Here is a 16,352-nt window from a genome sequence, read left to right as displayed (position 1 = left end):
CCCCCCCCCCCCCCCGGCTTTCACAGGGCTGGATTTGGCAGCTGCTTCTCCTAAGCACTGCAGTTTGGGCACATTTCCGCTCATTTCCTGTTAGGCAGAAACCAGGCTTCCACGAACGCAGGATCCCAGAGGACAGTTCCATCTTCCTTTTCCGCTCGGCTCCTAGAAAAAACCTGCTGACTGGGCCCCGAGCGTGGGGTCACGCGGAGACTCCCAACCACAGCAGGAAAATAGATGCGTGATTTCCTCCGAGGGGCCTGACTCAGCATGGGGTCACTGCCCAGCTGCTCCGAGTTGCACACCTGGGGCTCGAGCACCTCCAGTGGCCTCGCACACTTGGTGTCTGAGCCCGCCAGCCCAGCGGCCACTGTCCCAGCCAGGCGACACGAGGTGGCCATCGAGGGTCAGAGAGCATGTGGGTGGTTCTCCCGCGCCCGGCAGCCCTCCCTGCCCTTGGCCTGGTGAACGTTAGTTCACCTCCCATGTCCCTTGGGCCTTCCCACGGCATCTCCTTGGGCCCCGGGCCCTCGAGTCCCCAAACTCCTGGTTCTCAGGCTCCTACATAGTCGCCTTCTCAGTCAAGGACTGGGGTTGATGTCTTTGTCGCTGGACCCTAAGTCTTTGCAGGTGGGGTCCCAGGCAGTTCCGCCCCTGCTGTGTGTCCAGTCGATCCTGGGCCCTGGCCTGACCTGGAAACTCAAGTCTGTTGGGCGGACGGACAGACGGGCGTTTGCAGACTAGCAAGCAGATGGTTGCATCATGGGTTGTGGGTGCCGAGGCTGGAGCTGTGGTGTCAGCACGCCCAGAGGAGCGGGAGCATCCCCAGCTGTCCCGGCGTTCAAGGCCTCCTGGAGCACCGCCCGGTCCCAGTTTTGTCTCGCCCCTTCCTTTCATGGGTGGCATACTCCAGTCCGACCGGTGTGCCCGCCTTGCCGGCTACCTTGTACTGCTTGTCCCTGCCTCCCTCCCCCAGCCCGGTCTCCCTGTCCACTTCCTGTTTGTATCTTTATACTCATCGTCTCCTCGGCCACCCACTGGAGAGACTTCATCCTCGGAGCATCCGGCGCACTGGTGCTTTTCTTCTCAGACCCGAGCTCCAGAAGGAGCAGGGCTGCCTGGGCCATGGCTTGCTGGCCAGGTTGTCAGAAGTGGTGGGCTTCTGAGGGCGGGCGTGGGGCAGGACAGCGACAGGGACCTGGCTCCTGCTCAGGCCCAGGCAGGACCCCAGGCAAGCAGAGCGGCTGACACGCTCCAATCAGGAGCAGGTCCAACTGGTTTAAAAATAAGAACTTGAAACTTACTGTCCCCTTGGCTTGGGATTGGCGTGACGGTATGTTCGCGGTTCAGTCTACTCCCCAGGAGTGCCCAGACATCACCTTGGCCCATAATTCACATCTTTCACCAGTGCCCTCCACCCAGCCCTACTTTTTCTAAAGTGCAGCAGTTGAATGATGAACTTTCTGTCATTTGGGGCCTTATCCCCAGGATTGAGCAGCGACCCACATTCTTAGGAAGCCCCTTGGAAAGGAAACTGATAACTTCCTGTTCCTTTTCACCCCCACGGACCCAAGGCTCCTCCTGGTCCCCTCCGCTCACCTTCCCAGGTTGAGGCCCCATGGCTGCTTGGGGGCAGATGGGGAGGCATCTATCCATCCGAAGGCTCGGCCCATCAGATCCGGGGTCAGTGTGCAGGCAGCCGTGCAGCACTGGCCCTTCAAGGCCAGCCTTCGTGGTTCAGAAGAGGGCCCCTGAAGGGGTGGGGGTGGATTTCTCTGTTGCTTAACCTCACCTGCCCAGCCTAGGCTCACCCCTCCCTCCTGGGAGGTTGGGAGCCCTTGTCCTTCTTTGGGGGGTTTATGACTTGCTGCAGCTCCCCACTGACAGCCAAGTGGGCATCTGGGTCAGGACCCCTAAACGCATGCAAGTGAGGCGCCCCACAGAGGCGGGCTGTGAGGCCCTGGACATGGAAGTCCCGATGTCAGTGTCCCCGAGCCGTGGCACGGGACATCCTCACAGCGGAGAAGTCCGAGGCCGTGGTCCCGGCCAGGCTCCTGTGGCCCCAGCACCTCGGGGGCACCTGGGTGCTCTCTCCCTGCTTCCCGCAGCAGGCCCGGCTTTGTTCCGGAGCCTGGCTCCACTCAGGCCGGCTGGAAGGCACTGGGAGGCCCCTCTGCTTGGTGGGGCCTCTCCACCACCTCGGGACGAGCGGGTGTGGAGTCTTCTGTGGAAGATGCAGAGACAGGAGGGGCGTTTGGGACTCGAGAGGGCGGGGACGAGGTCCTTGGGCCCGGTTGCCTCCGCTGTGCTGCTGGGGTCCAGGAGCCGCCTTGGCTTTCCAGCAGGGCCCGCGGGCTTGACCTCTGGGTTTCCACTCGGGTGGCTCCCGGCGCGCTCCCCGGGCCGAGCCAGCCGCTGCGCGGGTGCTGTGGGGGGGCACCTTCTCCGGCGCCTTGCTGGGTTGTTGCCCTTGTTAGTCTTTTCGGTAATCACAGGGTTGTGTTCTAACCGCTAACGTGCTCACGTTAGCGTGCTCTGCGTGACGGTACGTCACTCGTGTTCTAATGCTAGTTCTGCGCTCCCACCTGAAGGAACAGGCACCGCGTGTCTTAGGTCGTGTCACTGCTCTCGCCGCTGGATTATGAAGCTCCAGGCGTAGAAACAGATGAGGAGGGGTCACGGTAGCCAAGGGCCCACAGGAGCCTCATAAACCGTGAGGAATACAGTCACAGTCACAGTCAAAGCCCCTCCCTCATCTACACCTGTACTACACGTGAATTACAACACGGTGTGCAGAATTGTTTTTGCATGGTCACACCGCCTCTGATGGTGTCCCGTGGTTACTTGGCGTGCGCCCTCCTCCCACTAGGTACGGTGGGTGCGTCCGTTCACAGGCACCTGTAGCTCCAGGTCCACACTGGACCGCTGTCCTTGGTGTGCCGGTGCCACAGTGCACGAATCAGCGCCCGCCAGGGGGCATGCAGGTTGTTTCCGCGCTTTTGTTCTTTCCAATGGTGCGGCTGCGAGCGCTCTTGCAGATGTCCCCTCGGGCACGTGCCTCAGTGTTTCCGGACTTCCACCTCGTTTAATGCAACCATACAGGTTTTCAGCGGTACCAGCCTGGGAAAAAAAAAAGTATTCAGTTTGCATGACCTAAAGGCCTGAGCCCAAAGCTGGCAGGAGTCCCGTGTCCCAATACTTGTGAGGGTGGTGTTTCTAAAAAAATTTTTTTAATGTTTTATTTATTTTTGATAGAGACAGGGTGAGCAGGGGAGGATCAGAGAGAGAGGAAGACAGGCTCCAGGCTCTGAGCTGTCAGCACAGAGCCTGACGCGGGGCTCAGACTCACAAACTGTGAGATCATGACCTGAGCTGAAGCCGGATGCTTAACTGACTGATCCACCCAGGTGCCCCGTAAGGGTGGGGTTTCAGGTGTGCACTGCTGTGCTGCCCAGGGAGCGGGCCGGGAAGCTTAGTGGGGGGCGCGGAGGCTCCGAGGCACCGGCTAGGCTGGGGGAGGCCAGGGGCAGCACCAACTGCCACTAAACCCCGGGAGGCAGCCGCAGCCGGCACCGGAGCCCTACATCTGCCCTGAGCCCCCTCACAGGACTCATTTGTTCCTCAGCCTAACGCTTCCTCAATGGCCGTGTTCTTGGGCCTGTTCTCCAGAGCGAGGCGGCGTTCGCAGAAAGCACATGGCATCCAGTCCTGTGGCAAAGGGCCGCGTGGGCTGCTGTCTGCAGTCAGAGCTCGCTGACTGGAGATGCCGTTTTTCACCTGCGCTAGCCTCATCTGGTCCTCTGCCCACGCTTGCAGGGCGCCAGGCTCTCCCGCGGTGCTGGTTCCCGGCCGCAGGCGGAACGCCGTGACGCGCTGCCTTCTGGTGTCAGCTCCGGCTGTTAGCCGGGGTCCTTTTTGCAGTATATTTAGTGCCACGTTTTGGGGAGAGGAGGAGGGTTGTGCTTTTTCTGGGTGATTCACTGTTCGAAATGGCCCCAAGCGCAGACTCCAGTGCTGGATGGTGCCACGTTCGGAAGGCTGCGCCGCGCCTTACGGAGGGAATTCGAGTGTCCCCGAGCTTTGTTCAGGAGGGGTCGGCACGCTGCCGGCTAAGTTCAACGTTGATGAGTCAAGAGTGTATATATTAAATACGGTGTCTTTAAACAGAAACGCACGTGACGCAAGGCGATACATCCATCGGCCACGACCAGAGGCTCACAAGAACCAAACCCCGTTATTTCCCCCCGAGCAGCGGCTCCACATCCAGCAGTTGGGTGTTTGTGGGGACTTTCTAGAACAGCACTGCTGTGAACGAGGGGCGGCAGCTGCCTCCAGTTCCCGTAGCAGGCAGGGTGACTCAGGGCCACACCCGGGTGTCCCCGCCCCACTCCCCAGGGCCTGTGTGTGTGCTGCCTCGGCAAAGAGCCCTTGCGGGTGGGATCCCCAGCCTGGAGCTGGAGACCCAGAGACCGCTCGCGGTTAACCGGGCGGCCCGGTCTGCCGTCGGGGCTCCTTAAACGCAGGTTCCTGTCCCCTCTGGGGTGAGAGGAAAATGTGACTGCAGAAGAGAGGACCCGGGAGAAGGGAGCGTGACAGGTCGGCTCCACACACTTTGGGGACAGGTCAGGCCACAGCCAGGGAACATGGACTGCCTCTAGAAGCCAGGAGAGGCGCGGAAACCCCCCAGGCTGCCAGCACCTTGGTCCCAGCCCAGTCAGGTCCACGCCGGGCTTCTGGCATCTTTAAGACTTTTGTGTTGTTTTAGTGTCAGGTTGTTTAATGTGTTGTGTTGTTTGGGAAGCTTGTGTTGTTTTGTCACTGAGTTTGCAGTAGTTCATTGTGGCAGCCAGAGGGAATGCAGACAGGTCTGTGCTTTTTTTTTTTTTGAGAGAGAAAGACAGAGTGTGAGCAGGAGAGGGTCAGAGTGAGAGGGAGACATAGAATCTGAAGCAGCTCCAGGTTCTGAGCTGTCAGCACAGAGCCCAATGTGGGGCTCGAACCCACAAACTGAGATCATGACCTGAGCTGAAGTTGGCCGCTTAACCAACTGAGCCACCCAGGTGCCCCAAGTTCACACTGTTTTAAATCCTCATCTGGACAGAGGTTTTCTGCTCATTCTTTTTTTTTTTCCTAATGTTTAATTTAGAGAGAGAGAGAGAGTACAAGCAGGGGAGGGACAGAGAGGGGGAAATGCCGAATCTGAAGCAGATTTCAGGCTCTGAGCTGTCAGCACAGAGCCTGATGTGGGGCTTGAACCGATGGACAGTGAGATCATGACCTGAGCCAAAATCAGATGCTTAACTAACTGAGCCACCCAGGCACCCCTCAGTTCAGTCTTTAAGGGGTGGGTGTGTGCACACACGCACGTGTGTTTTCTTCTCCATTAGCCCCTGCCTCCACTTGATGGCCACAGTCTGCCAGAAAACAGGACTAGTTCACTTGGCCGAGTCCACTCAGGGGTCGCTGTGGCTAGAGCACGTCTTCCAAGAGCTGTCTTCTCTTTGGAGCAAATCAGGAGCTCTGCCGAACTCGCTCCCTGCCTCCAGGATCCCACCTTGGTGCCCGAGAAGCTGGCGGATTGATAGGAAATCCTCCATCGCCATTGTTTAACGTGAATTCGAAAACTGGCTCTGTGCTCAGGTTTTATGCAGAAACCGCTGCTGGTCTCTGAACCGCGGGTGCCGCCGCGCAGGGAGCGCCGCAGCGGGTCTCCGCCTCCCGGACTCTGCCAGGCGTGCAGGAGGTTGGCATCTCTCGAGCCCGGTGGCTCCTTTCTTCCCATCATGAAGCCTGGAGGCTCACGCCAGACACCTTTGCTTACCGACCCCGCACATCTTTAGAAGGGGCTCTGGGCGTTTGTTTCCACGTTGACCCTCAGCATCTCCTCCCTCTCCCCTGGCTCAGGTCCCCACGTCCCCTTGTCTCTGCCTTTCCTCACTCCATGTCCCGTTCTCCTTTCTGCACCCAACCCATCCTTCCAAGTCCAGTTCAAGTGCATCTCCTTTATGAACCCTGCCTGGTTCCCTCCCCACAGGAGGGAATGGCTTCTCCCTGTCGGTCCCTCAGCACAGATCCTTCTGTTGCCATTTATTTGACGGGGTTATAGTATTCCTTTTTACCCCTCTACTACACCTGGCACATATAATAATTATATGTTGAATGAATTGGGCAACTTTCTCAAAAGGGGGAGTCTGGATTTCTGACTTTGACCCCAGATGCTCACCACTGTTCCGCCAAAGCAGATCAACTCAGGGCAGGAGCCTGCGGGAGACTCGGTGATTGGGATGAGGCTGAGCAGTGAGTGACGCAGGGTCCTGACGGGGGCATGTGGGGAGGAACCAGGGATGATCTGCAAGGCAGTGACCCTGGACTCTGGGTTTGCACTTGGACGTGGGAAGGAGAAAGGAAAAGAGCATACACGCGGCTAGAGCGAGGCCAGGGCTGGGACCTGGGGCCACTGGCCCGCCCTGCTACACTCGTAGCCCTCATCCAGGAGCCCAGACACAGCCTGTCCGTGGAGTCGGTCCTTCCAGGGGAGAAGGGGCGGCCCTGACTGCTGGGAGCTGGGGAGGGAGTTGAGTACTCTTAGGGCTCCAGGCTGAAGCTTCAGCACCAGACATGGGCTGGGGAGAGAGAGAGGCCACCAGACCGGGGGCCGGGGGGGGGCAGTTGCGTGCCAGGCACTCCTCCCCACCGGGGCTGTGCTGCCCACTGTCCTTCCGTCCCGGTGACCCGTTCCCACCCTGTCCCACAGGTGGAGCGGCAGCAGGTGGTATCGGGGCTGTGAGATTTCTGGGGTCAACGTCCCGTTTCCGTCCCCTCAGCCAGGGCTCCTGTTGCCAAAGAAGAGGTAGCAGACAGGCCTCTTCGGAGACAGGTTTGTCCCCATCTGGGCATGGGGAGTGGGCTGCGGGACGCTCAGAGGACGCCTCCCCAGAAACACGGGCTTGTTACCGCCCCCGTCATGCAGGCCACTCGGCAGATCCTGCTTCTGGACCTTGTGTGAGTCCAGGAGCCCTGCACACGGCCCTCCTGGCCGCCGTTCCTGGGGCCTCGTGTCCCGCAGCGAGCGGCAGGTGTGCGTGTGTGGTAGTCGGTGGGTCTTAAAGTACGTTCACACCTGAGTCTCACACCACGCTGGCCCTGCCTCCCGCTGTACAGTTGAGGAAACTGAGGCTCAGAAGGGTCTGCGTTCTTACATGGAGTCATGGGGCTTGTTTCTGGAGCGCCCTCCCAGGGGCTCCTGGAGGGCGGGCTGCGCACACTCAACGGTATCTATTCTTACAGCGGGTGTTGCTTGGCCCCACACCTAGTGGGAGCCAGACCCCTGCCAGCCACCCAACTCCCCACTGTAGGCACACTGCCCGCTGGAAGTTGGTCTTTGGGGACGGGGAGGGGGACGAGGCTGTCCCAGGTGCCATTGCAGGAACGAAGATGAGCCTTGAGGGAGCAGAAGGGGCCCCTGAGAGCGGCCCTTCTCCGTCTGTGGCCTGCAGCAGGGTCCCCATGTGCTCACCCACTGCCAGGACACCGATGATGATGGAAGCGACTGTGTGCACACGCGCGTGCACAAGGCCTGACCGTGCATCCTGAGGAAGGACGGGCCATCCTGCTCTGTTTTCTAGAAGGGCGGATGGCAGCTGGGGGCCAGGAGCAGTCTGCCCCTGCGACCACCGGAACTGCTGGCCTGACGTGGGCACCCCCTCCCCAGCCCTGCTGCCCAGTGCTGAGCTGGCTGCACGGTGGTTCTGAGGCCCCTTCCAGCTCTGAGTCCCCTTGACTGACTTTGCAATCAGCAGGGCGGGTGCCCCTGGAGAATGGGGGGGTGCATAGGGAGAGGGAGTGGCCAGGCAGGGGAACAGAATGTCGGTGGCTCACAGTGCAGAGTCGGTCTGCCGCACCAAGAGCTGTTGATGGCGTCACCTCTCCCTGCTTGCCCCGTGCTGTCCCGGGGTCAGCACCTACCCGGTGCTTTGGTAGCCACGCCTGAAGGAACCGGTCTTGGTGACCATGGGCCACCATGGCTGAGTCACCTGCCTGCCAAGCCTGTTGTTACCACCCTGATAGGACAGGCGAGCAGGAGAGCCAGGTGGGGTACATTCCTCAGCACCCACTCAGAGCTTCCGCCTGGAGCCATGTCCTCAGAGCACCCCACAGCACCCCGAGTGTGTGTGGGCCCCGCCTCCCCAGCTCCAGTCTGGCATGTTTCTGTTTGGTCTTTAGAGGCTGTTTGTCTGTCCGCCTTCCTTTTCTGGGTCCTATGCTCCCAGACCACAGACTTGTGGTTCTCACGGGGGTTCCTGTCGATAGGAAACCATTGCCATTCCGGGAGTGGAGTCCTCTGCGTGTGAACCAGTTTGGGCCTGGCTTGCTCAGATTTTTTTCTTTGCAGATTTTCCCTGAACCTTTGCTGTCCGGTGAGGGAGTCAGCTGTGGGCAGACCTTGGGTGGAGCTAGGACCTAGCCTGGCAGCCTCCACCCAGAGTGCCGGCCTGACCTGAATTCCCACAGGCAGACAATAAAGGGAAGTTGGGGATACCAAGAGGGTCCGCCATCCAGCTGGCTCCTGTGTCCCCTGCCACGCAGAGCGCTGTATGAACCTGCTCGCTTCGGGGTCACAGTCCAGTGGGCAGAGCTCCCTAAAGAGGTGGGAATGAGGCAGTGCCTTCACAGAGCAGAAAACACTGCTTGAGTGAGCCTGGTCCAAGGTGAGGTCTGAAGGGCTTGAGAAAGGAGGTGCCAGGAGTGTGATAAGAGAGGTGGCCAGTGGCCACATTGCTCCTCCCTAGGTAAGGAGGCAGGTGATGGAGAATCCCGAGGGCTTCCTGGAAGAGGTGGCTTCTCGTTAGACTGGAAGGGGTCTTAGACATGGGAGAGATGGCCTCTGTGTCCCAGGAGGCCAGGGATACTGGGCTCTTAGATCGACTCCTCAGTCACCTTAGCTCATCGTGGTTGGGGTCCATGTGGCCCCTCACTGAGACTGCCTCAGCCCCTCGTTGGTCAGCTGCACTCACAGTGTCTGATACGGACGTCATGTCCCTGCCTTCCAAGCAGGGTTTCCAGGCTCCCCTCGTGTCTTCCTGAAGAGCGACTCTTCCGTCGGCTCCGCCAGCGGTGAAAGAGGAAATCGCAGAACACCCAGGTGGTCCATGCGCCCGCAGGCCAGGCTCTCTGCCGCCCTGCCGCGGGCGGCCGCCCCACAGCACCCGCCGAGCGAAGCGGGGCTGGCGCTGCCCAGCCTGGCAGGGCTCAGGGGATTTGTCACATGTGTTTGTGGGTTGGGTGTTTCCTTTTATAAATGTTCATCTGAAATTGACTTTCCCAGTTGTGTGACCCACAGCCCCCTGCGTCGTCCCCGAGACAGAAGAGAGAGCGCCCAGGCTGCCGGGCATCCGGGCGTTGTGCCCTCCCCCGAGTCCCACGTGCGGCCTCCGAGGAGACCCGCGTCAGGCAGCTGGTTAAAGCCTGTCTGCAGAGTCAGGAGCACCGGCTGGGACCAGAGTCCCCGTCAGCGGGCCTGGCTCCTCCCACCTGTCCCAGGGGAGGCAGAGTGAGCTAACAGCCCCAGCCCCCACCCGTCTGCTGGGTCCCTCGGCCGGACCCGTGGCCTCCTTCTCCCTTTCCCTGGGTGTGTTGTGGGTAGAGCCACCGTCCGCGGCAGGTGCGAGAGGTCCCGCCAGCTTTCCCCAGGTCAGCAGCGCTGTGCCGCGGGAGACTCGTGGACCCCCACTCCCACCCCGGATGAGCTCCAGTCTGGCGCCCCCCTGATCCTTGCACAGGGCTCTTTAGTGTTGGGAGCTTTGGCCTCATGTCAGCCCTGAGCCACGGGTATTGATTGTGTCGAGTTCGAGAAGGCTCAGGGCAGAGCCGGCCCTTGAATTCAGGTCTGCAGCCTCTGGGCCAACGTGGTTAGCTCGGGTCCTTGGCCTGGCGTCCAGGAGCGGGTCAGGTCCTCCTGACCCCCGCTTGCAGGGGTCTGAGATGTGGCCCCACACTTGCCAGTGAGAGGGCTGGGGTTTGCAGCCCACCCCAGTGCTGACCTCCGTCCCCAGCAGACCAGTGCCCGTAATCAGCGCGCCCCCTCGTACCCAGAGCCCTGATGCCCAGCTGGCCTCTGAAAACCAGGAAACGTGCGCCTGGGTGGCTCAGTCGGTTAAGCGTCCAACTTGGCCTCAGGTCATCATCTCACTGTTTGTGAGTTTGAGCCCCACATCGGGCTCTGCACTGGTGGTACGGAGCCTGCTTGGGATTCTCTCTCCCACTTGTTCTGCCCCTCCCTGACTTGTGCTCTCTCTCTCAAAATAAAGAACCCTGAAAAAAAAATGGAAAGAAAAAATGAGGAAACAAGCCAGAGAAGTTGGGGCAGCCTCCGGAGTTGGGCGATTCAACACTTCTGGGGCTCGGTTACCCCTTCCGCTTAGCTTGGTCTCACCCCGGACCCCCCGCCACACACACCCCTGGAGGCGTGCCCTGCCCGGCCCTGAGCAAGGCACTTCACCTCCTGGGCCTGTTACCCTGTTCAGAAGGTGAAGCGAGTTGCTCCGGCTGCAGCTGGGCCGGATGACTGCTCTCGGTGGCTCTTTCCCTTCCTCGTGCTGCCTCCCGGATGACAGAAGGATGGCAGAACACTGTCATCTGTGCCACGTGACTCTCTCCCCGCTCCTGCTGGCCTGCCTTCCTCTGCAAGCCAGGTGTTTGAACCAGAAGCCGGCTTTCCCCAGCCCCCAGATTCTGTGAGATCAGTCGGGGAGCTGGTGAACTGGGGGCGAAAGCGAGGGCCAGTTTTGTTAAGCGGCTTCTGCTTCCTTGTGGGGAAACCCGGCGTCTTCATGGAAATCTGAGGATTGCCGGTCTTTGCAGTTGAACCTGGGCCAACACTCCATTTCATTGACAAGGAAACTGGGAGGGTCCCGAGAAGAGCTAGGACTGGGACCGGAGGTCAGTGCCCCCCCTCCCCACAGGGCACCAGAGGGTGCTCAGTCCTGTGGCTCTTGGCCAGACGGGCGGGAAGGGGAAGGACTGGGGGGGCCAGCCCGAGCCCCCCACGGGCCGACACTCAGCCTGCTCTGTGCCCCTACCATGCACGTGGAGCCGGGGCCAGGCAGGGTGAGCTCCGTGCCCCTCTGTTCTTCCGTCTTTCAGGACCTCGGAGTTACCTCTCGGGGAGGGACAAGCACTTCCCTCGAGGAGGGCTGAGGCCAGCTCTGTGACTTGTGACTTGTGGCAGGGACCGGAGCCTCAAGAGGTGGCACCTTGCAACAGGAGGTGGGTCCTCCTGTGCCACTGCGCCTGTTTTGTTAGCCCCTCCTCTGGGAGCTGAGGAAGGGGCAGCCCTGAAAGGAAGCAACCGGCCCTCCACACTGACCCTGTCGCAGAGCCACCCTTTGTAGGTGGGAAGAGGGGCCAGCCGGTCACGTGGTATCTACCAAAGCCAGGGGTGTGCTGGCTCCGGGCAGAAAGCAAGATGCGTGGTCCTTGCACCCTGGAGTGTGCCATCAGCTAGGGACGGAGGTGGCATCCGGAGCTAGGCCTGGAGAGCACTCGGAGCGGCACAAGGGCTCCTACAGCAGCTGTGGCCTCAGACCCCAGCAGCCGTTAGGCTAGGGTGATGGATTGGGGGCAGGAGGGCCTCCTGGGGGCTGCAGGCAAAGCCCGGGCAGGTGCCTGGAGAGGGTGGCAGGCCCTGACTTGACTCACTGAGGGTCCTGGACAGCAGGCAGGAGCAAGGCCCGGGGAGGGAGGCCAGTGTGGAGGCTCCCTGGAGTCCTGAGGAGGAATGAGCAGAGTCTGGTTCAGGCACGTGGAGGAGGCACGCAGGGCCCTCGTGACAGACTCCTAGGTGTTGTGAGCCTCATCAGGAAAGCTTTGTGACCGTGTGGGGGAGGGGGGCAGGGACTTCACTGTCCAAGAAGAAAAATCCTTTTAGCCAGAGCTGAAGGGGCAGCTTCCTGGGCATCTGGCATGCGGGAGCCTCTCCTGGCTACTCCGCCTGCATTGCTGCAGAAGCAGAGGTCAAGGTCTCAGGACCAGGCCTCAGCTCCGTACTGCTTGTATCTCGGGGTCGGCCACACCCAGAGCTTTGTCATCTGACTCATTGCTCAGCCTTGACTGTCCCTGAGTGATTTTCCCCGTCTGCCTCACTGCTTCCTTCTGAAGTCCCTTCTTCCCGATGCTCGCTTCTTGCTTTGCTCCCGGGGCCCTGGCCGTGGCTAGCTCAGACTTTTGGACTAAGCCAGAAAGGTGACTTTGAGGGCCTTCCCCCATCATTTGAACAGCACTGTCAGGCAGGGAAGTGGCAGCTGGGACTTCACGGGGCACTCATCTCACCGCCTTCCCAACGGCAAAGCGTTGCTCTCCCCGCGCCAGCCAGGGAGCCCCCCTCTTCATCTCGAGGGGCCGGGAGCCAAGCAGTCCTGAGACGCACTTGTGCGGGGCGGTGGGAGGCCCGAGCCCGGCCGGGACGTGCCCTACAGAGCCGGTCCTGCGGGTGGCACAAGACCGCGGGGCTCTAGACGGCAAGAGGCCAGGTCCGCCAGGGCCCCCGTGCCAGGCTCCTCTGCAGGCTTTCCTGGCTCTCGCCCCAGACAACAGCCAGCCCCGTCTGGCTAGGAGACCAGCAGCTGGCACGTCCCTGCAGTCCGGGAGGCCTCCGGCTCTGCTTCGGAGCCAGCGTCTCAGCCGCCGCTGCCCCTTCTGCGGAGAGAACGCCCTGGCTTTCAGAGCCACTGTCTCCTGGCACCCAGACTAGCTTCCCAGGGAGGCCCCGCCACCCCGCGTGCGGAAGTGCGGCTGCGGGTGCGTGTCTGCCCACCAGGGCCTGATCTGGTGGCCACGGTGCCCAGTCTGGAGCTTCCGTGTGGGACGTAACTTCAGGAGACTTTTCCTGGCATTTCGCTTCCACTGCTCTGTTTCATCAAACTGCTGTTTAGAAACCTGAGTTTTGATCTCTGAGAGGAGAGAAAGTGTGCGCCCTGAGGCATGAGGGGCACCGGCAGATCTGGGGAAATTGCGGAATTCCCAGTATGCCTAAGGAGGTTCTGACTTGTCAGCACCCTTCCCTCCGTGGCGTTTACAAAAGGGGTGGTGACTTAACGCACAAATATTTACGCCTGCGACGGATGAAGCGTCACTGGTGCCCGGTCCTTGAGTCTGTTGCTCACACGTCTTCGCGTCCTTCTGCTCCACCCACGAGGGGCAGGAAGGTTCACTTGGGCACAGATGACGTTTCTGTGTCCTCTACTCTGGTGGCACCTCTCCCTCACCCCCGGAGTGGTGGCAGCCCCACATCTTGTGACCTTTGCTCTCAGAGCCGGTGGGAGCTCCGCCCGTCAGCAAGCAATTCGTCACTGAGAACTCGCAAGGCCCCAAGGGCCCCGGCTTGGGAAGCTGTCCCAAGTATCCTGGTTAAACCAGGGGCCACAGAAGGCTTCTGGGAGGGAACGGACGCATCAAGAGAAGGTGGCCTGGGACAGCCGGTGCACCACGCACATCGCCTCCCCAGAGGCACACTCAGCTCGCCTTGCCTTTTCAGAAAGAGGCCCGTTAGCCAGAGAGCACGCCAGCCGATGTCCCCGCCGGCGTCCCATAGGTGGGGGCGCAGGGGCATGGGAAGACGAAGGGAGCTCGAAGCCCTCCAGATGTCAGGAGGCAGGGAGGGCCGGCCGCGTGGGAAGGGCTTGGAGGGAGGGGGTCTGTCCGGGCCCCTCCCCTCCCCATGATGTCATCACGGCTCAGGAATTTCTCAGCTCTGCCTGTTGCCTCTTGGGGCCTCCCTTGTCCAGGCCTGGTGCACACAGCTTCCTGACTCCTCCTCATAGCCCTGAGAGGCCCTGCATGGGCCCCCGGCCTCACCCCTACTCCGTAGCTCACCAGTACTCCAGTACAGGGCACCACGTAGACAGACTGGCATGGCTCCACGGCCCGCACCCCTGTTTCCTCATCTGTGAAATGGGCCCGCTGGTCCCTGCATCCTCATTGAGTAGATCCGGTGCCCGACACATAGTAGACCAGGAATGGCAGCCCTGGTGGCCTGAACCTGTGTCTCACCCACATCACTCTCTGCCCACATGGCTGGCTCTGCCACTTGGGACCCTGCCCTTTCAGGCCCAGCCCAGACAGCATTGGCTCTGCGGCTCATCCAGCTAGGGGCCACATCCCGCCGCCCCTCCTCTGTGGCTCTTAACCACGTTCTTCTCTCTGTTGCTGTTACATCTGACATTCTCCTCTCCTGTGCCAGAGGGCTGCTCCTCAAGGCCGGGACAGACTCCTGTGCCCGGTCCATACTTCTTCCTGCTGTGGACTCATTTCATCACATGCCATGGCAGTTAGCTGATGCCAGCCTGTCCTCCCACTCCTGGCAGCCGTCACTGACTGGGGGCAGCAAGTACTCGCACCGGAGAGCCAGGAGGCCTGTTCACTGGCCCAGACCCTCGGGGTGGCTAGTCTAGGGCCACAGCCAGCGCAGCTGGGCCGGGACGTCCCTGGCCCTGGTCTCCATCACCTGTTCCATGCCAGTCGCTTGGGCTCCCCGGCAGTGCCTACAGGCAGCTTCCCCGCTCTGCGCCTGGCACTGGGCTCGCCCTGACCTCTGAGGATGGTGTGGGGAACGTCATCCTAGCGCCCACAGACGGGCAGGGACGGGTCAGCTAGGCAAAGGCAGGAGAGGTCAGGTGACCGCTGATGTTAACCTGGGAGGTGGTCCTGGAGCATTATAAGTAGACCACCAGAGCACACGGTGGCTGGACACGGTGTAGGACGCTGGGGTAGGGAACGCCAGCACCTGTCTGGGACCAGGTGGCCCCGAGCAGCCCTGCTCCTCGCCCTTCCTCCCCGCTCCTCTGTGCCAGCCTCCTCTTCCTTTCCCCCCACCTTAAGCCCTTAGATCAGCAAAGTGGATCATCTGCCCAAGTCACCGAGCCTGCAGATCGGCCCCTCCGTTTTCTGTGTCACGTGTATCGATCAAGTTTCCCTGCGGAGATAATTCGGTTACGAGGCCGCTGCCGTTGGCTTCGTTCCACTCAGAAGGATCCGTGCCACTTCCCCAGCTGCCACCCCACCTTAATACTAAATTAATATTAATTTTAATATTAAAGCCCACAGGCCAACACCTATGCACGGAAGTCACATGCGTGCTCTGGGATGAGGCTCCGGCTCCGTCCCGGCTCGCTCACCCCCAGATGCCCAGTTCACGGGTGATAATGCAGTATCTTGCGACAGGCCACTGTCTGCCTGATGCAGCCGCTTCAGACACGTCCTTGCAAACGTGATCATTGAGAGGCCGGGTGGGATCCGGGCCCGGGGAGTTCCCAGAGAGCAGTGCGAGGGGTCAGGCGAGCGGGGAGGCGTGCAGGAGCGGGGCGCAGCACGCCCCTCTGCGGGCTGAACTTAGGGGCGCGTGGATCACCGATCCCTGTCCCATCCTGGAGCGCTTGCCGCCTGGGTTGGGGGCAGCGCATGCCCTTCCTGGAGGTCAAAGGCATATGGGGGTCACAGGCCAGACACATGACGAGTGTCCATTTGTGCACTTTCCATAAAAGGTACCACTAGAAGAGAGGGAACTTCCTTCCTGCTGGGGGTGTTCTGAAGCTGGACACAGTGCTGGCACTGAAACTCGTGTAAGGGTAACTCATGGCCGCCAGTTCGTGGGGTAGGCCCCCGGAATCTTGATGAGACCGTTAAGGACAGACGCGGGCGCCTTGCTGCCCAGAGGCGCCGCAGAGCAGCAGCCCTCGCACAGCAGCCCCTGGTGGCCCAGCCGAGGTCTCTATTAACAGCTGCCTGGCCGCCCCCAGGAGAGACCCGCCTATGGGTACTCGGTGGACACAGTCCCTGAGCACTGGCCCGAGGCCCCCCGTGCGGGCAGTGCCGGGCCAGGCGGGCAAGGAGTGCAGGCGGACGCAGCGGGGCCAGGGCTGGGGCCTGAGAGTTCAGGAGCCGGTCTCACAGAGAACCGGGGAGAGTCAGGTGGGCAACGGGGGTCTCGCCCCTGGAGGCCACCGCCAGGTCCCACTAAGTCTCAGCTGGTGGGGGCCACGTGGGGCACAGGCTGGTGCCCGAACTGGGGCAGAGTTCTGGAGACTGTTCCGTCCAGGGCTGGGTTTCGTGTTGGCCCCCGGAGGCACCAGCGTTTTCACAGCGGCAGCACTGGGAGCATTGTCGTGCAGTTGGGAGGTGCCCAGGGGGCTGTGTTTCCATGCACGACCGTGGTCACGGCCCTGCAGGAGGGGTGCCGCAGCCACTCAGACAGTGGGGGGATAGTCCTTCCACGCCGGAGCCCCTGGGAGTCCCTGACTGTATCTCAGACATGGAGGGGAGGGGCTGCCCACCAGGGGGGGAGCGGGGTCAGGCTGCAGTGA

The 16,352-nt window shown here is 61.1% G+C and overlaps 1 protein-coding gene across 3 annotated transcripts in view; it reads left to right on the top strand.

The window, feature by feature from the left end:
- The window catches only part of SH3GL1 (SH3 domain containing GRB2 like 1, endophilin A2), a 28,157-nt gene that overhangs the window by 5,305 nt on the left and 6,500 nt on the right, over nt 1-16,352 (top strand). Inside the window, exon 1 of one of the 3 annotated variants that reach the window (XM_029918089.1) lies at nt 6,852-6,874. The exons of 1 other annotated variant lie outside the window; for it this stretch is intronic. The gene's annotated coding sequence lies outside the window, so the exon portion shown is untranslated. Of the gene's footprint in view, nt 1-6,851; nt 6,875-11,140; nt 11,263-16,352 lie in introns of those variants that run through there. One more of the 3 variants, XM_029918087.1, reaches the window with a different exon arrangement.

This window comes from Suricata suricatta, chromosome 12 (assembly GCF_006229205.1).
Source record: "Suricata suricatta isolate VVHF042 chromosome 12, meerkat_22Aug2017_6uvM2_HiC, whole genome shotgun sequence".
NCBI lineage: Eukaryota > Metazoa > Chordata > Mammalia > Carnivora > Herpestidae > Suricata > Suricata suricatta.
This window is presented reverse-complemented; position numbering and strand designations above follow the sequence as displayed.